This window comes from Sminthopsis crassicaudata, chromosome 1, assembly GCF_048593235.1.
Source record: "Sminthopsis crassicaudata isolate SCR6 chromosome 1, ASM4859323v1, whole genome shotgun sequence".
In the NCBI taxonomy this organism is placed as follows: Eukaryota; Metazoa; Chordata; class Mammalia; order Dasyuromorphia; family Dasyuridae; genus Sminthopsis; species Sminthopsis crassicaudata.
In genome coordinates, this window is record NC_133617.1 from 368,359,936 (window position 1) to 368,384,974 (window position 25,039).

A 25,039-nucleotide genomic window follows, 5' to 3' on the forward strand; every position below is an offset into this window, starting at 1 on the left:
TCATGAGGTTAATACATATTCATGATATTAATGCATATTCATAGGATTGACAGGATTAGCGAAGTATAACAGGAATAGAGAAATACATTTATTCGTAACATCCGGGCTGGAGATGTTCTCAACATATCAAAGCTCAGCTTTCTTATTGATTCAGGTGTCTGATTAATGAAGCAACTCATTGATATACTATGAAAGCATCATGAGATGTTTTGTGAATTTTCATGAATCTAAATGAGGAATAAACTTAGAATCAAAAAGGGAAACTTTAACTCACAAGAAAGGGTAAAGTATTAATTAAGAGAAAGTCTTAACAAAACAAGGGACTTGAGCTTACAAGAGTGAGGGAGCTAAAATTGAACAACTTATTAATAAAAACGTAGATTAATTAAGTTAATTATTACTTTTTTTTTTCCCCTGAGGCGGGGGTTAAGTGACTTGCCCAGGGTCACACAGCTAGGAAGTGTTAAGTGTCTGAGACCAGATTTGAACCCGTGTCCTCCTGAATTCAGGGCTGGTACTCTATCCATTGTGCCACCTAGCTACCCCTCATTTCCTTCTCTAGTAATCATCTTTTGGCCCTCCATTACATACTTATACATTTGTTGGGCCTTCAAGCAGGTGGCTGCTGTATCCATCACACCTTTTTTGTTCTTTCATCATCTCATTTACCCACAAACTTAGTCACTTGTCCATTTTTTCAATTCTCTCATTACAAACTTGAGAGATTACTTTAGTTATTTCTGAAGCAGATTTATGCTTTTATGATACTTCCCTCCTTTTTTGCTGACACCTAGCTGCCCCAAGTTAATTGATCCTTAAAGGCCTTAGTTAAAAATCAAATCTGATTATATTGATTAAACACAATTTCCAATTTACATTTCCTAAAAGGTTACACACACAAACACACTATCCAGTTAGTTGCCAAGTCCTGTCTTTTCTACCTTCATAATATCTCTCATATGCATCCTCTTTTATCCTCTGACACTGCTGCTATCATGTTACCTCATAGTCATCAACTTCAGGGGCTCTCTCTTACCTCCAGGATCAAATATAAAATAATGTTACTCCTGAAGTTGCTTTTTTGAGCTGCTATATTTTCTAGAAATATTGAACTCAGAATATTCAGAAATCCCTGAATATATCAAGGATGAAGACCTTTTTGCCCCCAGATAAAACATAATTTGTTGTTTGCCTTCCAAACTGGACTTGGATTTTGCCTTGGGAACCAAGACAGGCTCCAGTCAGTCTGCACTAGCATGGGAAACTGCTTGTGAAATTGGGACCCTTACAGATAAGCAGATCCTCCTATCTTCATAGTGTAGCAATTTTCAAGAGAAAAGAACATGGCGTTTTCTGTTGCCTTGCTACTCCCCTTTAGGAGGGGCTTTGTCCTTTTCCCACCTTTGCTATACCTTTCTGTCTCATGTGAAGGCCATTTAGGTAGAGATTTCTGGTGGTATCTCCTCCATTTGTCCTACTAGCAAGCTCCTGTATGGACTGTGAATTCTTCGGGTTCCACATACATGCTTATTTCTCTTATAATAAACCTAGCATTCATGTATATTTCAGAAAGTTGTGATTAACTGTTGTTTGGCTTTTAAAGACCTCTAAAACCAGCTGTGAAGTCTTACAGTTAAATAATATTATTGTACAGTAAGAAATAATGAAAGGGATGGTTTCAGAAAAACTTGAAAAAAATCTATATGAGCAAACAAAAAGTGATGGGATCAGAAACAGAAAAACATTGTATATAATGATAGCAATAATGTAAAGATAATCAATCGTGAAAGTATTAATAACTCTACTACTACAATGATCCACCACAGTTCCAAAGGACTCATGATATAAAATGTTAGCAACCTCCAAGTAGAAAACTAATAGACTCAGAGTGCAGATTGAAGCATATTCTTTACCTTCTTTTCTTCTTAAATTTCTTCATTTCTTTTCTTAGTACATGATAATAAGGAAATATTTTGTGTAACTTTATATATAGTAAGTGTTGTTTTTCTTCTCAGCAGGTTGGGGAGGGATTAAAGGATAGAAAATGTGAACTAAAAATAAAATTTAAATAAAAATAAAGATTTCCTTAACTCATCCTTTTCCAGTCTTTTTGTGCTTTATATGGTATACCATATTCTCTGCAATCCAGTGATGTTGGCTGTTACCAGTTCAAGAATCCATCTCCTGACTCAGGGAAATATTCTCCTCCCAATTAATTTCCTTCATATACTTGCTAAAATCCCATCTTCTGAAAGAAGGTTTTCTCAATCATCCTTAATACTAGTCCTCTCCTGTTTTCATGATCTCCATTTTTATCTTGTATTTAGCTTATTTGTATATAGTTTGCATTTTGAGGGCATGGACTGACACTTCTTTCTATCTTCTGCTCTGATACTGTGGCTGATACTTAATAGATATTTAATAAATGCTTGTTGAACAGCTGTGTAAGAAAACTGGGCAGATAAAAGGGGGTGTGATGAAGAGCTTTATGTACAAAGCAAAATTTTACATTTGAATCTGGAGATAATGGGGAACTTCTGGAGACAATTGAGTTGAAGATTACATGGTCAGCTCTTTGCTGTAGAAAAATCAATGAGGACTGAGAAAAAGCCATTAGATTTGTCAGTTAAGGATCATTAATGAATTTGGAGAAAGCTGTTGCCTTTGAATCGTGAGGTTGCAAGTCAGAAGGCAAAAGGTTTAGAAGAGAGAGGAAGAAGATAGGGACCTCTAGGATAGACTGCTTTCTCAAGGAGGTTATTCAATAAGGGTAAAAGAAATATAGGATGATAACCACTAAGGATAGTTGTCTAATCTAAGGATTGAATAAACTTGGTTGGGTTTAAAGGCACCTGGAAAGAAATCAGATTAGAGATGGTAGGGGAGTTAGTGGAACTATTCCAAGGGAGAAATAGATGAAATGAGAGATCAAGGATGCATGCCTTATTGAGAAAAAGTGCAACTTCCTTATGAACGACAGGGTAGAAGTTTCATTTCTAGTCTATTGTCTTACTTTTTGAAAATATAATTTTAAAACATTTGTTATGTGCCTATATATGTGTAAGACACTATATTGTGATTATGAAAGACAAAAATTTCAAGAAAAAAATCATGAAACCATACATTTTAGGCACAAATTTGCCAATAATTGTGACTTTAACCTTAATCTAAATCTAAGCCTTTCTAGTTTAGAGAGACAAATGTCCAAACTGACATAGTTGTTTTCCCTACTTCATCTTTGCCCCCTTCCTCATATTCTCTACTCCAAGACAATTTGAGGTAACATTAAAGGAATCTTGCATAAGAAAAAGGTCACAATATGTTAACATGCAGCTTAAGGTTAATATTCTATAACAGTAGTTACTTAATTTTCAACTAAAAACTATAGTTTCCTTTCTTAAAGTTATATTAGGCAGTTAAGTGGTACAGTAAATAAGGTGCTGGGCTTGGAAACCAGTCAGGAGTAAATGATTTCTAATACAGCCTCAAACATTTACTACTTGTATGATCCTGGCCATCTCTTTCCACTGGTTAATCTCTTTCCACTTCATTGCAAAATGGGGATGATAATAGAACCTACCTTGAAGTGGGAATGGAAGGAGGGAAGTTGCTCTGGTTGTGCTTGTGTTAACCTTTATGAAATGCTCTTTTAATGGAGAGGGGAACATAGATGGCCAATTACTCACTACTCCACTGAAAGCAATGACTCTAACTAGACAAGAAATTAGTTTGGTTTTCCCCTTTATCTCCTTTAATCACATTCTCAGGATATGTCTTTTTTTTTTTTTTTTTTTCCTTGACCTTCTACCCATTTTCTTACAGGAAAAAATCTAGAAAAGATTTTAGGCTAAAGAAAATATTATTTCTTAGTATTTCCAGTTGAGCTTAAAAAAAAAAAGTAGGGTTTTATTTGTTTGTTTTTTTATGTATATAATGTTAATAGACAGGGCCAGTAGAGACTTTTACTTTTTCTTGGACTTATCCACAGTGAAAGCCCAGTGGCCTATATATAGTCTTGGTGCTTAGGCCTCAGACTGAATATATAAGTTAAATAACATTAATAGATATTGCTAGGTAGTTCACTATAGCTATGAAATGGAAGGCATAGACAATTTTGAGTTCCTGGGCTGCAGAGATCTACAAAGAGTGTGGAGAAAGTTTGACCTCGAAATATGGTAGAATATGCATAGGAAAAAGTTAGAAAATGGGATTCCAGAAGTTAAAAGAGGTGAGAAGAGTTGGGTATAGAAACAAGGGATTAAGATTAGGGAAAACATCAGAGGATAGAGTAAGGTGCAAGGAAGCAAAGCAGGATCTTCTATTTCCTCCTTAATCTCTATTCCGTCCTTAACAGTTTTGTAATCTAATTCAGCCCCTAGATTCTACTGAAATTGTATTTTCAGAGATGACTAAAAACTCCCTAATCCTGGAAATAACATTTTGTCAGTTATTGATCTCTATAGAATTTAGTATAACTATTTACTCCCTGGGATCTCTCAGGATACGACATTATGTTCGTTTTTCTCTCCCTTTTCAGGCCCATCTTTCCCTCATTTCCCTTACTGTCCATTCCCTTTCCTGCTGTGCCCTCTCCACTCCACCTCCTCCAATCTTGAGGCAGTGAGATATGATACAAGAATCCTGGCCTTAGAATCAGGAAGAGGAGGGCTTTTATGTCATCTTTGTCACTTTCTAGCTTTGTGGCCCTGGGCAGCTAGGTGCTGCAATGGATAAAGCTGTTCATGACTGAACATGACATCACAACAGTGATGCTGGGACAAATAATTCAACCTCTCTAAATCTCAATTTCCCCATGGGAAAAATGGGGACCACAATTACATAAAGCTAAAATTGGATAACATACACATTTGACAGACTTCTCACCAGGTCTGGAAAATTGTAGATGGAGGAGATTGGCAGCTTCAGGTGCAGCTCCAACAACTGCTTCAGGAATTTCCTTTTCCTAGGAAAAGCACAAAGCAGGGGTCACTGGGGAAGAAAACCATGTGACTGAGCCTAGTTGCTAGGGAGACACAGGAACAACCCAAAGACACTATGTAGTCCAAAGCTCTTTAGCATACTGAAACATTTTTAACTGTTTATGATAGATTTATGTGTGCATGCTTATGGTGGTAAATGAAAATTAATTACTAAATACAGTATGTATTTATGACATAGTCATTTTTAAATGTTTCCTTTACAGATGCTTGTTGTGGTAAGTGAAAATTAATTACTAAATATAATATTTATATGAATTACTATTTTTTTTTTAGTTTTCTTTACAAATATGTATCATCCTGCAAATTTCCAAATATTCCCATTAAATTATCTGATGGCCAAGTCTGAATAGCCAAAACCTCAAATGTGAAACATGAAATTCTCAAGGGATCACTGCATAGAGAGAGAGTATTGTCACTGGAGTCTTAACTTCAAAGAAGGCTAATAGGGGTCAGACCATCATAGATACAGTAGCAGTTTTGTGGTTGAGTCATTTTCAGTTGTTTCTGCTTCCTTTATGACCCATTTGGGGTTTTCTTGGCAGAAGTAGTTTGCCATTTCCTTCTCTAGTTTATTTTACAGATGAAGAAACTGAGACAAAAGAATTAAGTGACCAGGGTCACACAGTTAATAAGTGTCTGAGCCCAGGTTTGAACTCAGGAAGATTGAGTCTCTTTGACTCTAGGTCCAGAACTATGGTGCCACCTAGTGGCCCATGTAGCAGTAGATGCTATCTTAAAGTACAAATCCCTTGTTTCTGAAGTTAGGAAACTGAGAGTAAGAGATATTGGGATTTTTCTAATCCTGTGGGTGGCAGATCTGGACCTTGATCCTTCAGATCTGAATCTTTTTGCATCATACTCTTCTGTCTCCCAAAGCACAACTGCAAAACAAATAAAGTGAGTATCCAAATTTCTAGATCATTAGAATTTTTCACTTTTTGAAGTGAGTAGAATCAGGAGAACATTGTACACAGTAACAGCAACATTGTATGATGATCAATTCTGAAAGACTTAGCTCTCTTAGCAATACAATAATCCAAGACCATTCTATAGGATTCATATTGAAAAATGCTATCCATAACCAAGGGAAAAACTGATGGAATCTGAATGCAGATTTGAAAAGTGAAGCATTTCTTTTTTTAATAGTATTTTAGGGGGGAGGTGAGAGAGAAAAAGGGAGAAAAGTTTAGAACAAAGTTTTTTTAAATGAATGTTAAAATTTGTATTTATATGCAATTGGAAAAAAAAATACTATTAAAAAAAGAAATGCTTTACTTTTCAAATGTCAAATTATAAGAATTCCCTTTCCTCCACTTATTCTAATGCTTTTTACTTGTTTGTAAATGAGTTGGACTAGAATCAAGAATTTTTCATGGGAAAAGACTTCAGAAAGATCTAGTTCACTGCCATCAAATATAAATGGAAGTGCCATTTAAATGGCCAGTAAAATATATCTAAGCATCCTTGTGGCCACTAGTGACTTAGAAAACCATATGTTAACATTATGTGTTCTATGATATTTTTGTTTATTGTTAAGTATTTCCCAGTTACATTTTAATGTGATTTGAGGCTGCCTGCCTGGTGTTCCCCCCAGGCTGGGGTTAAGTGACTTGCCCAGGGTCACACAGCTAGGAAGTATTAAGTGTCTGAGACCAGATTTGAACTCGGGTCCTCCTGAATTCAGGGCTGGTGCTCTATCCACTGTGCCACCCAGCTGCCCCTCTGCCTGGTGTTTGATGCCTCTAAACTAGTTCAATTCCTTTATCAACTTGCCCAAGGTCACACAGCTAAATATCTAAGGTCTATAATATGCCCCAAGCTTATTAGCTATGTGATTTGGGGCAAGTCACTTAACCTTGTTTACCTCAAATTCCTCCTCTGTAAAATGGGCCAGAAAAGGAAATTCTAAACCACTCCAGTCTTTTTGTCAAGAGAGATCCAATGAGGTCACAAAGTGTTGGACAAGACTGAAACAACTCCATAACTGATATATGAAGTAAACAGAATCAAAGCTTCATTACCATAAGAACCCAAACTCATTTGTTCTGTTCAATTTCACATTGTGTTAATGTTTCGAGCCCTAAATTAATCCAATTCTACTTTTAATAAGGTAATTCTCTTTTGATATTTATGAGAAAATACTTGCTGGTGCTGTGAATAGAGCATTGGCCCTGGAGTCAGTAGGACCTGAGTTCAAATTCAGCCCCAGTCATTGGGCAAGTCACTTAAAAGTGAGATATTGCATAAGAAGTTTGGTCTTCAGTCTTTCCCCTTCTTAGACCCTGTTCCAAAAGCCCTACTTTCTTCCTTTCCTCCCTCCCTCCCTCTCCTTCCCCTCTTTCTCTCTCTCTCTCTCTCTCTCTCTCTCTCTCTCTCTCTCTCTCTCTGTCTCTCTCTCTCTCTCTCTCTCTCTCTCTCTCTCTCTTTCTCTTTCTCTCTCTCTCTCTCTCTCTCTCTCTCTCTCTCTCTCTCTCTCTCTCTCTCTCTCTCTCTCTCTCTCTCTCTCGTTCTCTTTGTCTCTCTGTCTCTGTCTCCCTCTCCCTTTCTTGTCTCTCTGTCTCTTTCTGTTGCTGTCTCTCTCTGTCTCTCTATCTTTGTCTCTTCCTAAATGTTACACTTGCAGATTTTGTAAGCTGTGGCAGAAAATGTTCTGTATTTAAAGGGGGTCTCTGAACCATTCTGACCACTTAGGTGGCAAAGCCTCTGTACTGGCTTGGGTTATAAATTCTGTCTGTTTCAATAACTGAGGTTATGACTGAGACAAAGACAAGAATAATTTTCTTACAGGAAGTTCTGCTCCATGGCTAGAACTGTGACTTTGATTTCATTCTAGTGGAGAACCTGGTAGAATTTCTGATGCTAATCGTTTGACCTTGAATAACTTAAAACTTGTCCAACCGGTCTTAGGACATGACACCAACTTAGAGATTGCTTGGCTTGAAATTGAATGGGAGTGGAAGAACTAAATCAAAAGATAACTGGAAGGGAGGTTATGGTTTAGAAATAGCTTATTTGTTGTTTTTCATGCATTTTCAGTCTTTATGATACATTGTGACTCCATTTGGGGTTTTCTTGGCAAAGATATTAGAGGGATTTGCCATTTCTTTCTCTTCATTTTACAGATGAGGAAAGTGAATCAAACAAAGTGACTTACCTAGGATCACACAGTTAAGTGTTTGAGGCCAAATTTGAACTCATAAAGATGAATCTTCCTGAGTCCCAGATTGGACCTCTATTTATTGCACTATTTAGCTGTCCCTAGAAAGAGCTTAAAAATAATAGTTCTTACATTATAAAATAGGGGATATAATAAAAATTCAAAGATCTTATTTTCTTCTAGAAATATAGAGAACTTGTAATGAACATTGCCACACTGATCTTTTAAAAAATAAATTTTAATTGATAACTTTGTTTATATATTACCTAAAGTTCCCTGTCTTTGTTCTCTCTCCCTCCCCTCACCCATACATCCCATATAACAAATAATTTTTGATTCATTGTCTTTTAACACACTAAAAATTAGTAATTACCATGTAGACCTGAGGTGAATGCACATACGTACAAACATACACATATAATATTGAAACATATATATGTGTATACACACACACACACACACACATACATACATAAAATAAATAACTGGTAGAATTCAAAGTCTTGCCTGGTGACTCTCTAAATGGATTGCCACCACCACACATATTGATTGTTTCACTTTTGGGATCTTTTTTTTTTTTCTTTTTCTATTTTAATTTTAGCTTTATTAGTTTAACTTTTTTTGTATTGTATAGTATTTTATTTTTCCAAATACATGCAAAGATAGTTTTTAGCATTTACCTTTGCAAAACCTTATGTTCCAAATTTTCTTCCCTTTTCCCCCCTTCTCCCCTTCCCAAGACAGCAAGCAGCAATATGAGTTAACCATGTATAGTTCTTCTAAACATTTCCATATTCATTATGCTGCACATACACACACACACACACACACACACACACACACACACACACTTACACACACAATCGGGTCAAAAAAGAAAGAAAAACATGAGAAAGGAAAAAAAAAAGCAAACAAAAACCATCATCAACAACAAAAAAAGAGTGAAAACACTATGCTTTGATTGGATAGAATTTTCATCCTGGAGGATGATGATGTACTTAATAATGGCCCTGGGCTCCCCAGACTTGCTGAAATACTTTGTTCTTAACAACAACTAGATACTTCTAATCAGGAGTTTAATTATAAGTATTACTCCCTTATAGAAAATTAATTTCTACAAGACAACTGTATAAATACATATACATATTTTAACATATTTAACATGTATGGGACTACCTGTCATCTAGGGGAGGGAGTGGGGGAAAGGAAGGGAGAAGTTGGAATAGAAGATTTTGCAAGGGTCAATGTTGAAAAATTACCCATGCATATGTTTTGTATATAAAAAGCTATAATAAAAAATAAAAGAAAAAGAAAACATAGTAGGAGCTTGTTGATTGATTTCCCCACTACCTTCAAGGTTTAAGTGAAATTAAAAATAGTTTTTTCCTCACCATTTAGATGTTCTTTAAAGATCCATTATTTCACAGCTGGGGGACTGCCTTGATTGACATGGGTCACAATTTCTTTGTACTATAGCAACTTATATAAATGGTCTTTATTAGTTCCTGGTATGTATGTGTGTATGTATCACATATGTATGTGTGTATATATACAAATTACACCTATGTGTGTTCCTGGTTATCTAGTATTCTGTATTAATTACACTCTCTTGAGTTGGATAAATTGGTTCTGCTGACATATCCTTCCGGAATCCTTGAATTACTTAATTTCCCTTGGACTTAATTTCCTCATCTCTAAAAGGAATAGATATCCTGTGAGGTGTTTTCTAGCTGTAGATCTAGGATTCTTTAACATAGGATTTCTAAAAAAAAGTGGTTTTTGAGTCATTTCAGTCGAGTTCAACTTTCTATGATCCCATTTTGAGATTTTCTTGGTTAAGATATTAGAACCCTTGCCATTTCCTTCTCTAGCTGTTTTTATCAGATGAGGAAACTGAGGCAAACTGGGGTAAGTTGGCTAGGGTGATATAGCTAGTAAACATATGAAGTCAAATATGATAATGAGTCTTTTCAGTTCCAGGCCTGGTACTCTATCCACTGTACTGCCTAGCTGCCCTTCTGGGGAGGATATCAGAGAGAGAGAGATACAGAGACAGAGAGACACGGAGAGACAGAAAATAAAGCCAGTCAAAAGTTGAATGGATTTTATCCTTTTAATGGATTAGAACCATAGTGGCCCTTTTTGTAGTGGCAAGGAACTGGAAACGGAGTGGCTGCCCATTAGTTGGGGAATGGCTGAATAAGTGAATGTTATGGAATATTATTGTTCTGTAAGAAATGATCAGCAGGATGATTTCAGAAAGGCCTGGAGAGATCTACATGAACTGATATAAATGAAGTAAGCAGAACCAGAAGATCATTAGACACAGCAACAATAAGATTATATGATGATCAATTCTGATGGGCATGGCTCTTTCCCACAATGAGATAAATCAGGTCAATCCCAATGATCTTGTGATGAAGAGAGCCATCTACATTCAGAGAGAGGACTGTAGGAACCGAGTGTGGATCACAACATAGCATTTTAACCTTCTTTGTTTTCTTTCTCATATTTTTCCTTTTTGATCTGATTTTTCTTCTTCAACATAATTGTGGAAATATGTATAGAATAATTGCATATGTTTAACTAATATTTGATTAATTGTTGTCTAGAGGAGAGGATGAGGGAAGGGAGGGAAAAAATTGGAACACAAGGTTTTGCAAGGGTAAATGACGAAAATTATTCATGCATATGTTTTGAAAGTTAAAAGCTTTACTATTAGAAATAATCCACACCTTTAGCAAAGTTGCAGGATACAAAATAAATCCACATAAATCATCAGCATTCTAATATGTCACTGACAAAATCCAACAGAATTACAGAGAGAAATTCCATTTAAAGTAACTACTTTGTAAGTATATAAGTATAAAATATTTAGGAATCTATCTACCAAGGGAAAATCAGAAACTATATGAGAAAAACTACAAAACACTTTCCCCACAAATTAGGTCTGATCTAAGCAAATGGGAAAATGATATAATAAAGATGACAATACTACCTAAACTAATCTACTTATTTAGCGCTATACCAATCAGACTCCCAAAAAACTATTTTAATGACCTAGAAAAAATAACAATAAAGTTCATATGGAAAAACCAAAGGTCAAGAATTTCAAAGGAATTAATGAAAAAAACAAAAACAAAAAAACAAATGAAGGTGGCCTAGCTGTACAGATCTAAAATTATATTATAAAGCAGCAGTCATCAAACCATTTGGTATTGGTTAAGAAATAGACTAGTTGATCAGTGGAATAGGTTAGGTCCAAGGGACAAAATAATCAATAATTCTAATAACCTAGTGTTTGACAAACCCGAGGACCCCAGCCTTTGGGATAAGAACTCAATGTTTGACAAACATTGCTGGGAAAATTGGAAATTAATATGGCAGAAACTAGGCATTGACCCACACTTAACATCGTACCCCAAGGTCAGGTCAAAATGGGTTCATGACCCAGGCATAAAGAATGAGATTATAAATAAATTAGAGGAACATAGGATAGTTTACCTCTCAGACCTGTGGAAGAGGAATGAATTTATGTCCAAAGAAGAACTAGAGATCATTATTGATCACAAAATAGAAAACTTTGATTATATCAAATAGAAAAGTTTTTATACAAACAAAACTAATGCAGATAAGATTAGACGGGAAACAATAAAATGGGAAAACATTTTTACAGTCAAAGGTTCAGATAAAGGCTTCATTTCCAAAATATATAGAGAACTGACTCTATAAGAAATCAAGCCATTCTCCAAATGATAAATGATCAAAGGATATGAACAGACAATTTTCAGATAAAGAAATTGAAACCATTTCTAGTCTTCATATGACTAGAAATATGCTCCACGTCATTATTAATCAGAGAAATGCAAATTAAGACAGCTCTGAGATACTACTACACACCTGTCAGATTGGCTAGAATGATAGGGAAAGGTAATGTAGAATGTTGGAGGGGATGTGGGAAAACAGGGACACTGATACATTGTTGTTAGAATTGTGAATACATCCAGCCATTCTGGATAGCAATTTGGAACTATGCTCAAAAAATTATCAAACTGTGCATACCCTTTGACCCAGAAGTGTTGCTACTGGGTTTGTATCCCAAAGAGATTTTAAAGAAGGGAAAGGGACCTGCATGTGCAAGAATGTTTGTGGCAGCCCTCTTTGTGGTGGTCAGAAACTGGAAACTACGTGAATGCCCATCAATTGGAGAATGGCTGAATAAATTGTGGTATATGAATAGTATGGAATATTATTGTTATGTAAGAAATGACCAACAGGATGCTTTCAGAAAGGCCTGGAGAGACTTACATGAATTGATGCTGAGTGAAATGAGCAGGATCAGGAGATCCTTGTGTACTTCAACAACAATACTATATGATGATCAATTCTGATGGATGTGGCCTTCTCCAACAATGAGATGAACCAAATCAGTTCCAATAGAGCAGTAATGAACTGAACCAGCTACACCCAGCAAAAGAATTCTGGGAGATGACTATGAACCACTACATAGAATTCCCAATCTCTCTAATTTTGTCTGCCTGAATTTTGGATTTCCTTCACAGGCTAAATGTTCACATTTCAAAGTCCAATTCTTTTTGTACAGCAAAACAACTGTTTGGTCATGTATACATGTATTGTATTTAACTTATACACCATCATATTTAACATGTATTTGTCAACCTGCCATCTGGGCGGAGGGGAAGGAGGGAAAAATTAGAACAAAAGGTTTGGCAATTGTCAATGTTGTAAAATTTACCCATGCATATATCTGGTAAATAAAAACTATTAAAATTTTTAAAAAAGAAAGTTAAAAGCTTTTAATATTAAAAAAAGAACCATGAGCTACATGCCAGGGAGTTGGCAATCCAGGATGGTATTAGAGCACTGGTGTTCTTGTTACAGAAAAGTTTAAAGGCCATCCAATTTCCCATTCCTTGAACTTTATGTTTTGAACCTGTACTCCAGAAGTGTTGTAGCTGATTGCCTCTTCATAAAAATACATATATGAAAACTTTAGGTAAGATAATCTGATGCCAATTTTTTGGACTTTACAAATTGAATTTTATATTCAGAAATAAAGGAATATTCAGTGCATCTGGGATGCAAATAGAATGAAAATTTTATCGAAGACCTAAGAGGTAAGAATGTCAGTGTTGGTGACAATCTATTAGAGAATGATCAGGGAAATTTTTGAATTCTTCCAGTAGTTTCTTAGAAACTGAATTAGATTGCCAAGCATTCCAATTCTATTGCAAAGAATACAGTTTTGTTGGATTGGCTGCATTGTTTGAATGCCAAATGTACTCTTCCCAAAAAGATTATTTTATAGAGAACTCACACAGGACAAATGCTCTCAAGGTAGTCAGAAAAAGCAATAAAAGGACACTCTCAAAGTCTCTTTAAAATCAATTGTATGACATGGGAGACACTGGCATAGGACTGCTTAGCATGGCATGCTCTTATCAGAGAAAGTGCTGGGCTCTATGAGCAAAGCAGAAATGAATATGAAAATATATGAGATATGCAAAATTAGAGATTCCATCCCAAATATTCATATGGACAAAGTGTGTCCAACCAGTGGCAGAGCATTCTGAGCTTGCATTGTTCTGATCAGCTGCAGTCGGACACACTGTAACTCAATTCTAACATAGTGATATCATTTTGTTCTTCTTCAAGAATGAAGGACAGCAACCAGATACTAGTCAGAAACTCTTATTCTGCGTTATAATCACTAATTTGTAAAGTTTTTAAAGGGCAATGAAACTAAGGAATTATAAACATTTAAAAATTATAAATTCTGTATTCTTAGATACATTCTAGATTCTACTAAGTACTTATTAATCTTGTAGTGACTTGTACATATGCATGGATGATTTTTTACAACATTATCCCTTGCACTCACTTCTGTTCCAACTTTTCCCTTTCCTCCCTCTACCCCCTCCCCTAGATAGCAGGAAATCTTATACATGTTAAACATATTAAAGTATATCTTAAATACAATATATGTGTGCAAATCCATACAGTTCTCTTGTTGCACAAGAAAAATCGGATTCAGAAGGTAAAAATAACCTGGGAAGAAAACCAAAAATCCAAGCAGTCCACATTCATTTCCAGTGTTCTTTCTCTGGGTGTAGCTGATTCTGTCCGTCATTGATCAATTGGAACTGAATTGGATCTTCTCATTGTTGAAGATATCCACTTCCAAGAGAATACATCTTCATATAATATTATTGTTGCTGTGTATATTGTTCTCCTAGTTCTGCTCATTTCACTCAGCATCAGTTCTTGCAAGTCTCTCCAAGCTTCTCTGTATTCATCCTGCTGGTCATTTCTTATAGAATAATAATATTCCATAATATTCATATATAATAATTTATTCAGCCATTCTCCAACTGATGAGCATCCATTCATTTTCCAGTTTCTGGCCACTACAAAAAGGGCTGCCAGAAACATTTTGGCACATACAGGTCCCTTTCCCTTCTTTAATATCTCTTTGTGATATAAGCGCATGGGTTATTTTTCAACATTGAGTTTTGCAAAACCTGTTCCAACTTTTCCCCTCCTTCCCCCTACCTCCTCCCCTAGATGGTAGGTTCTCCAATACATGTTAAATATGTTAAAGTATATGTTAAATCCAATATATGTATACATATTTATACAGTTATCTTGCTGCACAAGAAAATCAGATCTAGAAAGAAAGTTAAAAAAAAAAAAAACCTGAGAGGGAAAACAAAAATGCAAACAAACAACAGAAAGAGTGGAAATTCTATGTTGTGTTCCACACTCATTTCCCATCGTTCTCTCTCTGGGTGTAACTGATTCTCTTCATTACTGAACAGTTGGGATTGGTTTGAAGAGAGCCACATCCATCAGAATTTATCAGCATATATTGTTTTGACTAAATTTTCAAGATCAATAATTGTGGTTATTGAAGATTTTAAGATCTTTCTTGTATAGTTCTGTATATTTGTGTCACCTTTTTAAAAATCTCTTCTAAGTCCTTACCATTTTTACTTTTTATCATGCCCATTTTTAAGTGAAACATTCCCTTGGTATCTCTAATTTTCTTTAAGAAATTTCTTGTCTTTTCCATTCTGTTTTCTTCTATTTCTTTGCATTCCTTATTTATTAAGATTCTTTTCTTATCTCTCTTTATTATTCTCTGAAATTCTTCAGTTGAGTATAGCCTTCAGCTTTCTTTGCTCTTTATTTTCTTGCTCTTCTTTTTTTGTAATATATTGTAAATTTTTGTCCATAGTTGTTCAGGAAGTTTATCTACCAGATCTAATTCCTTAAATTTCTTGATCACTTCCACTTCATATTAATATTATTTAGATCATACCTACATGGTCTGATGTTTTTCCCTACTTTCTTCAATTTAAATACATTTTGCAATAAGAAGTTCATGATCTGAGTCACACTCAGTTTTGGGTCTTGTTTTAACTGATTGTGTAGAATTTTTCCATTTTTTTGCTGCAAAGTGTATAATTAATCTGATTTCCATATTGACCATCGGGTGATAGTACAAGTGTAAAGTCACCTTTCAAATTGCTGAAAAAGAATGTTTGCTATGAAGAGCAAGTCATCTTGACAAATCTATTATTTTCTTATGTTTCATTTTGTTCTTCAAAACTAAATTTGTCTCTTATTTCAATTATCATTTAATTTATTTACTATTTTAGCATTCCAATTTCTTCTGATGAAAGTGACATCTTTTTGGGGGAAATATTTCTAGATGATGGTATTAATCTTCATAGACCTAATCAACTTTGACCTCTTTGCAATCATAGAGTCGTGCTACTGTAGTGTTGAAGAGTTGCCTTGGATTCAATTAGAGAGCATTTTATTATTTTGGAGATTATACTAGTACTGCTTTTTTCAACCTTTTATTGACTATGAGAGATGCTCCAGTTCCTCTAAAAGATTGTTGCCCACAGTATTATATTTAGTAATTACCTGAATATATTGAATTTTTCTATCTCCTTGTTTGACCACCTCCAGTTTACTGATACAATATTGATCTTTACAATAAGAGACTTTACTTTTGTAACTAGACACATATAGTATTGGAGCTTACTTGTATTGTCCTCCACTTTTCCCCAGTAGCTTGTTGGACACCTTCTGACCTGAGGGGCTCCATCTTAGAATGTCTTCTCTTTTATCTTTCTTTTAGTGTTCTCTATGGGGTTTTCTTGGTAAAACAGATGGCTGCTGTATCCATCACACCTTTTTTGTTCTTTCAACATCTCATTTACCCACAAACTTAGTCATTTGTCCATTTTTTCAATTCTCTCATTACAAACTTGAGGATTACTTTAATTATTTCTGAAGCAGATTCATGCTTTTATGATACTTCCCTCCTTTTTTGCTGACAGATTCCAACACAAATTTTTCTGACAAATTTGTTTTCTCACTAAGTTACATCACTGACTTTGCACTGTTTGGGAGGGTATAAATACAATTTAAAAAATTTGAGTTTTAAAGGAAAATAATAAAAATATGCCACAAATGCATAGAGAGCTCTTACAGTGTAGAATGAACAAGACCAGTAAAGTGCTTAATAGAACAAGACTCCACAAATCTGCAGGCATTGTACCTCTGATTTTTTTCTTGACTGCATATAACTGTAAATGTGCAGTTACCAATGTGAAAGCAAAAATGAGGTTACTAATAAAACCACACAAATTCTTGAAGTCCCAAAAGTTCAATGTGTAATTGTTAAGGACTGACTTTAGTTTCCCCAAAACAAACAGTTTGTAATAGTGGATATCACAAAAATATGGATATCTATAGAGAAATATGCTTAAATGAGGTATATTGAAACACAAAAAGGAAAAACTTTAAGAGCTAAGCATTTCTACTCCAACTCCTAATCTGGAAAACAGTAGAGACTTTTCCTGAGAAATAAAAATCATATACATATTCAATAATGAAAAAAATATATAAAATAATTCAATTACTTTTGTTCTTGCTGGGTTATAACTATTTTCCCTTTTTTTTTTACACTGCTACATTTTCTCTCATTCTACCTACTACTACCTGGCCTATTGACAACTTTCCTTTCTTTTCTATACTCTTAATTGCAGATCCTATGATGCCTGCCACTATATAAATAACTACTAGCATTTCTTTTTTTCATTTAAAAACTGACAAATATAATAATCACAGGAGGATTACACATACATTTTTAGCCAAAAAGAGTTTGTTTTTGCTCACTATAGAATTCTTTATATTTCTAGTTCTTAGGAGAATGCTTTCCACATAATAAATACTTGATAAATACTTGTTGGATTGGATTGCATTTTCAGCAATCCAGCAATTTCAGCAATAGGTAGTCCTATTCTTTATCTCGTAGTGTATCTCTCTGTCTGTCTGTCTCTCTCTTTCTCTCTGTATCCCTCTCTGTAATGTTCTGGTTAACTTTCTGGAGGTCTTGGGACCAGCCTTCATTTCAGCAGAATAATCTCCAAGAGAATAGTCAGGGATAAAGTCCAAAGTCTTTATTGTCTCCTTCATAGTCTGTCTCCTTCGCCTGGGGCTGGACTAGCTTTCTGGAGGCCCTCCAGAATAGGTCTTGGTTTCAGTGCAGGAGGCAGGAGAGCCACCAGGACAGTCTCTATCTTGAAGTCTGTCTCAGTCAGAGAGCTTGAGCTCCAGTCTCCAGTCTCTCTCTGGCTGAGTTTGTCCCAGTTTATATACTCTATTACAATTACATCATTACAGTATACTGAGTATAAACCAATCATTATATTACTACAGAACTATTATTTGTTGTAAAATTAAATCAAACATACTGAACTAGAGAATTCATTGCTAAACTAGATAAACCATTGTCTTATCAATTCCATTGAGTTAACATCTTGTTGTAGGATTAAAACAATCATACAGAGTCCTGCCCTTTATACCTCTCTGTCTGTCTCTCTATCTGTATTTCTCTGTTTCTCTCTGATTCTGTCTTTCTCTCTGTCTCTTTTGCTCTCTTTCTCCCTCTCTCTCTCCTTCTCTTTATCCCTCTCTTTCTCTTTTATACATATACACACACTCTTAATATTCTTTTTATATAAATTTTGAGTTTCAAATTTTCTCCCTTCCATCCTTCCTCTACTCACTGAGAAAGCAAACATTATATCTTTGATACGTGTGAAATGATACAAAACATATTTCCATGTTAACTGTATCACAAAAAAAGCAAGAAAAATCATCTTTCTGGAGAGGAATAGCATTTTTCATCACGAGTCCTTTGGAATGATCATTGTTTTAATCAAAGTAACAGTCTTTCACAGTTTATCTTCATTACAATATTGTTCTTATTATGTACAATGATCTCTTTGTTTTACTCATTTTATTTTACATTATTTCATATTAGTCTTCTCATGCTTTTGAAACTATCTTTGTCTGCCATTTCTTATCGCACAATAGGATGCCATCACAAACATATACCATAGGTTGTTCTGCTGTCCTGCAATTAATGGGCATCCTGTTAATTTCTAGCTCTTTGCCACTACAAAAAAGAGTTGCTATAAATATTCTTGTGCAGATATGTCTTTTTTTCTTTTTGTCTCTTTGAAATTCAAACCTAGTAATGATATTCCTTGCACAAAGAGTTTTATAGGCCTTTGGACAGAGTTCCAAATTGTTTTACATAATCATTGGAAAAGTCACAACTCCACCAACAGTGAATTAGTATTCCTATTTTTTCATATCTTTCCCAGTATTTTCCTTTTCTATCATGTGAGAGAATTTGATGGATATGAAGTGGTACCTCAGAGTTGTTTTAATTTGCCTTTCTGTAATCAATAGTGATTTAGAAAATTTTCCTATTATTATAGATAGATACTCTTACCATCGTTGGGCCGAAAACTCCTAAAGCTGCTATTGCTGTTGCTACTGCTGCTGGCAGTAACTCACCAATGTGGCTGCTGATACAGGGCTCTGGTCCTGTCCCTATCTTCGTTTCATAGTTCTTTTCTGACAACCTCCTAAATTATCTTTTTTTATTTTATTTTATTATTAAAGCTTTTTTTATTTTCAAAACATATGCGTGGATAATTTTCAATGTTCATCCTTGCAAAACCTTGTGTTTCAAATTTTTTTTCCCCCTCACTTCCTTCCACACTCTCCCCTAGACAGCAAGTAATCTATGTTAAATCTAAATTTTATCTTAAGCTAGAAAAATGCCTTATCCTGACTTGTTGGCTTTAACACTCCAAATTTGATGTGAGGTATTATTTTAAAGTTGTCTGGAAAGGAAATTGTAGGGAACAAAATATCTTACCAAGAACTCACTGACTCTCTGATGAATGCAGGAAAGATTTATTTTACTTTCTTCAAGAAAAGATGTCTAGGTGAGTAAACACACTTTTGAAACTGCAAATGCAAATCCCTTCCCCATTCTCCATTAATTGACTACAGAAATTTCAGAAAGTGAATTTCCATCTCTCATTACATAGCCTATCCTTGCCCCCAAAAAGCTTACAATTCTTATAGGAATTTAAGTGTGAAGGATAAAGAACAAAGCCTAAAGGATTCTTTTTCAAATCTCAGGCCTGCCCCCAAAGAGTTTACATTCTTATGGAGGCAAATTGAAGAGAGTTCCTGTTCAAATCTAAAACTTCCACCTCTGCTTATTCTTTGATGTCTTTTTGAGTTTCTGTTTTCTAATTTAATTTTCATAACTGTGGAAATCTGATCCCTGTTTCTCACAAAATGGTGAGAGCTTCCTGCTGGTTTTGTACCTTTACTCCACCATCTTGGCTACTACACCCTACTTTTATATATTTATTCAGATCTTGGTAGAATTCTGGTAATTATGAATTTTTACAATTCAAGTAAATTGCCCCTTTGACTTACTTTACCTTAATAATGGGAATATTGTACTCATTGACTTGAAACAATGAGTTTAAAAAATAAATACAGTAATACTACACCAAGAGATTATTCTGTGTTTGTGGCTCAAAGTGATAAATGACCACCATATAATAAAGAAAAGCTTAAAAAAAAAAAAAAAAAGCTGGAGCTATCTCTAGGAGCAAAATAAAGTTGGTTTATCATACTTTCTTGCTAGAAGCCAGTGTCACTCCAGTGAAGCAAGCAATGAAAGGGAGACAGTATTTTAGGGGCAGAACAGCAGATTAAATAGTCCCTAAAGCAAAAACCCCTCCCACTAGTGACCTTCATCCTCATTGGCTGGGGTCTTACATTCTAAATGAGGGAACTACCTCAGGAAATTGATTTTTGGCCAAGAAGAGCATAACTGCCAATTTTTGGTTTAAGTCGAGGTAGGAAGCAAATGGTGTCATGGAAAAAAGCTCCAGGAAGGAGAAGTAGGTATGTTGGTTCAGGCCTACACTAACTCTAACACTAACTAACTCTAGTGTTGGTGAAGCCTTACTTGATTTTCGCAATTGTCACTCCATCTCTTTCATGTGGAATTAACTGAGTGAAGATACTTTTCTTTTAGGCTATTTCAAGCTATTTAATCTTGTGTTCTACAATTTTTACTTGGCACTCCTTTTACTTACAAACACTTTATCAAATGGGAGACTTTTTCTCATAAGATTATAATAAATCCTTTTGCTTTTTCTTCCTCTAAGAATCTGATTGTTTTTGTGGTCGCTTCTGTCCCACACATTATCTATCCAAATAATTTTCTGTTAATTATGTTTGACAAATCCCTGACTTGATCACTAAATTGAGAATTCTTTTTAAAAGCTCTAGAAATAGCAGTTCTGATCTGTGTCCCTAGAAGAAGTATCCATGTAAGTGAAATCACAGAACCACTGAAGTATTGAAAATGAAATAGCAGATTCTTATCCTAATCCCTGTAAATCTCAAGGGTCAAAATCAGATCAAGGTCTGTTGGGATTACTAGGTGAGAACTGAGGTTGTTTCTGGGGCTGGGGTTGAGTCGGCTAAGGTCCAGGGATTGAATATAGCTAACATCTGCCCCATTTCAGCTATAAGAGATTCCTGGTTTAGCCCTTAACAAGTTAAGTTCCTTATTTATCTATTAGCACGCTCACTTAATCTTTAACAAAGTTTCCTTGTTACTCACGGTTCTGGGTCAGAGAGACTGAGATCTGGATGGGAGGCTTTTCCACTGGAATCAGGACCGTGTCTGTCCCTGTTCGGGCGCCAAATTGCAAATGTCTGGTCTAGCTCCTCTTGTCAGGATAAGCAAAAGTCCTGGCCCCACGTTGGGCGCCAAATGTAGCGAGCTGTCGTCTCCAGAAGCTGCTGGATCGCTCTCTGGGAAGAGATCTGCTGTGTCTACTCAAATCTCTCAGACAGATTCTTCTTCCTGTAACGAACCGTTGTCTTAGTAATCCCAACATCCCACCTAGTAATCCCAACAAAGGTCAAACTGGCATTTTTTTAAATTAAATTTTTAGTAGTCTCTTAGGAGTATTCAAAAATATGCTGTTTGAGGGGCAGCTAAGTGGTGCAGTGGATAGAGCACCAGCCCTGAATTCAGGAGGACCTGAGTTCAAATGTGATCTCAGACACTTAACACTTCCTAGCTGTGTGACCCTGGGCAAGTCACTTAACCCCAGCCTCAGAAAAGAAAAAAAAAAAAAAAAAAAAAATATATATATATATATATATATATATATATATAGTTTGAGAAGCAAATTGCTCTCAAATAAATTTATCAGCATAAGAGCTGTGATTTGGATCCATAGATAGTGTTAAATTTATGTGTGTGTACTACAAACTGACCAGGAAAGCTAGGATTTCTGTGTCTTTCCTTTAATGGAATCACTGTAGATACTTTCTGGGAGTTATTCCTTTGCTTAGGATAGATTTTTTTATATTGAAATAAAATCTACTGTAAATGTTTGCTAATTAATGAGATGGTTGGCTATTTAGTTTTTCAAATGAGATGTTGTTAAGTGCCTTAGTTTTTATTAATTGTGTGGACCAAAAAAACAAAAACAAAAACAAAACAAAAAAAACCCCTCTCCACAGTAATTGAAAATTTAATTACACCAGGTTTTTGTTGTTGTTGTTCTTGAAAGAACTGGAGCTTATTAAACTTTAAACGTTCAGACATTTAAACATCTATTGAAATACCAATAGCTATAAACAATGTGCAGTTCTAAATACTAATTAAACAAACTTTAAATCACAATAAAGCTAAGTTGAATTTTAAGTAATTTTTATGTTTTAAGTGCTGCTCTTTGTTAACTGATAAGAAAGATTAACCACTTCTCTACTGACCACTGCTGCAGACTTGTGGGCACTGCTTGGAATTGCTATGGTTACTGTGGCACCATGTTCTTCCTGTACCTGTACTGAGCAGGGCATAAAGATCAGACAGCTAATCCTGAAGGCACATTCAGGGTCAGTCCTGAGAAATGGAAAATTGGAAAATCACATGAAATCTCTGAAAGATCCACCAAAAAAATGTTTGCTGTTCTGTAGTTTTTAAAAATACTGTGATGAAATTTTACTTTGGATGTTACTTGTCTTTTAGTTCCTTTCTCATGGTCTCCCTTCCTTATCCAAAAATGAAATATTGGACCAAAGCTATTATTTTTGTTGAGCTATGATCTTATTGATGTGGGTCCTTTCTTCAGTAGTACAAATCTGCATCCTTGTCATTTTATCCTGTGTGACTGTGGTTATAAACTGCCACAGATTCTCTGCAGAACTCTATCCAACTTGTTGGGAGTTTTCCTCAGATTTCTCAACATTGTGCATAACAGCTATGTGACTAGGGACAAGTCACTTAACCACTGTGAACCTATAATGCTGGAGAAACTGAGACAAAATAGAGATTAGAGAGTTTTTAATATTTTATTTGAAAGGGAGTGATTTACTGGGACCAAATGGATCCATGGTTTGGTCCCAGGGCTGAATGCGACTCTCGTCTCCAAGAATCCAGCAAACAATATGAGTTCTCACTGACATATACATGTAGGTGGCTCAGCTACAGGGGTATGCTGAGGCGGGGCAGAGTCAGAGCATAGAGAGCAGGAACAGACTATCAATCTGGTTCTGACAGGGTGGGCAGAAGCACCAGACATTCTGGGATGGAGAGAGGCATTGTGATAAGTAGGGAAGGGATAGGGTCATGATATCTAAGATAGGAGGTCTTTCTCCTTATCTGTATCATCATGATTAGGAGGGAGGGGTAATGTTGCAGAACAGTTAATAACTGAGGCAGGACAACTCAGGGAAATTGAGTTAGGACAATTAGGGAAACTGAATGTTGTGGCACAACATTCCACACTCTCTCTTCTAAATATTCAAATCATTGAATTACCTTCCTATAGAAACCTGGAAGATCTTAGCACCATAATTTTGACCAACCCTATGTGAAAATAAACCAAAATAAACTAGAAAAATGCAAGGACTTATGGCAAGGACAAGTCTCTCTCTGATAACCCCAGAGTTAACAATAGTACAAAGGCTTCCTCTTGCTAGCATGTTAGGTCCTCTGCAGTTCCAGAGCATCTCAGCCAGAGAATCCAGTTTGAGAGTTAGGTCTGTGGTCATTTGTGCATTTAACTCAGCCTCTGCTTATAGAGCAACAGGGCTCAAGGCCCACTCAGAGGGACAACCCACTCCAGGGGAGAAGGGTGAGGCTTGGAGTAGCTCCATCTGTCTCTGCCCAGAGGAACAGACAGGGCTGCAGAAAGGCTCCAGATTTCTGAGCAGAGTGTCAGAATATGCAAAGTTACATCAAGGCAGGCAGACTCTGAACTTTTAGAAGCCTGATAGCAAACTGCAAGGCCCTTTGAGAATGCTGAAATACTAATTAAGGAACTGGGTTAACAGGAGTGGAGAAACAGATCAGAGAGACTGCCAGTCCTGGGACAGGTGTTTGATTTCTGGTTGTTTCTAAAAAATAATCCCCAAAACTGAGTCTGCTAGGGTAATTCCAACAGAATAAGGGATTTCAAAGTTAAAACATAACCAGCAAATCACAGTCCAGTAAATTTAAGGACTTCCAATTCAATCTGAACTAGTGAGACAGGGGGTGGGGCAGAAGTGCCTAAGGCAAAGTGAATAGGAATTAGGGATTCCCAGTCTTTTAGGTATTTTAAGAAAAATATAAGTTTCTCCAATTTCCTATCTCTTCCTCCCTTTTTTTTCTCATGGAAAGGAATTATCAAATAACCATCTCACATATAAAATCCAAAAGTGAATCAAAATTCCTATACATAACAGACTAGTACAGTAAGGTTTCCTAAAAATCCCTCAAACATAACAGCAATAGTTACACAGTTTTAACGATTTCAATCCCAAATCTTAAACACAGTAACAGATGACCCAATCAGTCATTCATCAACCATTCCCAAATTCCCTCATATCAGTTCATCAGGGTAAGGGACGAAGTCTCATTGAAAACTACTTCAGGCTTCTCAGTCCAAGGAGGGGGATGGATGTGGTGTGGTGTGGTGTGCTGACAATAAAAGCTGATCTAGGCCCCGGAAGCAAGTCAATTTCTATAATTTGACCAAAATCTAAAACAAAACAAAACAAAAAATACAAATCTAACAAATAAAGATTAGAATAGTTTGAACTAGAAAGACTGATCCACAAGGACTGCTACAAGATGTGACAAGGCCAAAATAGATTGGCCAGCAGCTTCCTATGTGAAGAAATGCTTGTTTCACAGGCAAAAAGGCTGCCAGCAATAGTCCCCATTAAACAAACAAACAAACAAAAAAAAAAAACAGCAGTTAGGTCTCAGAGACCACTGTTAATTGTTCTTTCATTACTTAGAAACCTTTAAAGAAGCACTTGAATATCATAGACACAATATCCAGTAGCAGATAGATGAGCAGACTAAATGCTTATTTGCCCAAGTATTTAGGATATAATGATTACATATAACCAGTTTGGAAATAGCAAGGTATGACACAATTGAATT

General features: G+C 35.6%; 1 protein-coding gene across 5 annotated transcripts in view; it reads left to right on the top strand.

The window, feature by feature from the left end:
- The window catches only part of KATNAL2 (katanin catalytic subunit A1 like 2), a 123,608-nt gene that overhangs the window by 993 nt on the left and 97,576 nt on the right, over positions 1 to 25,039 (top strand). The window lies entirely within an intron of this gene.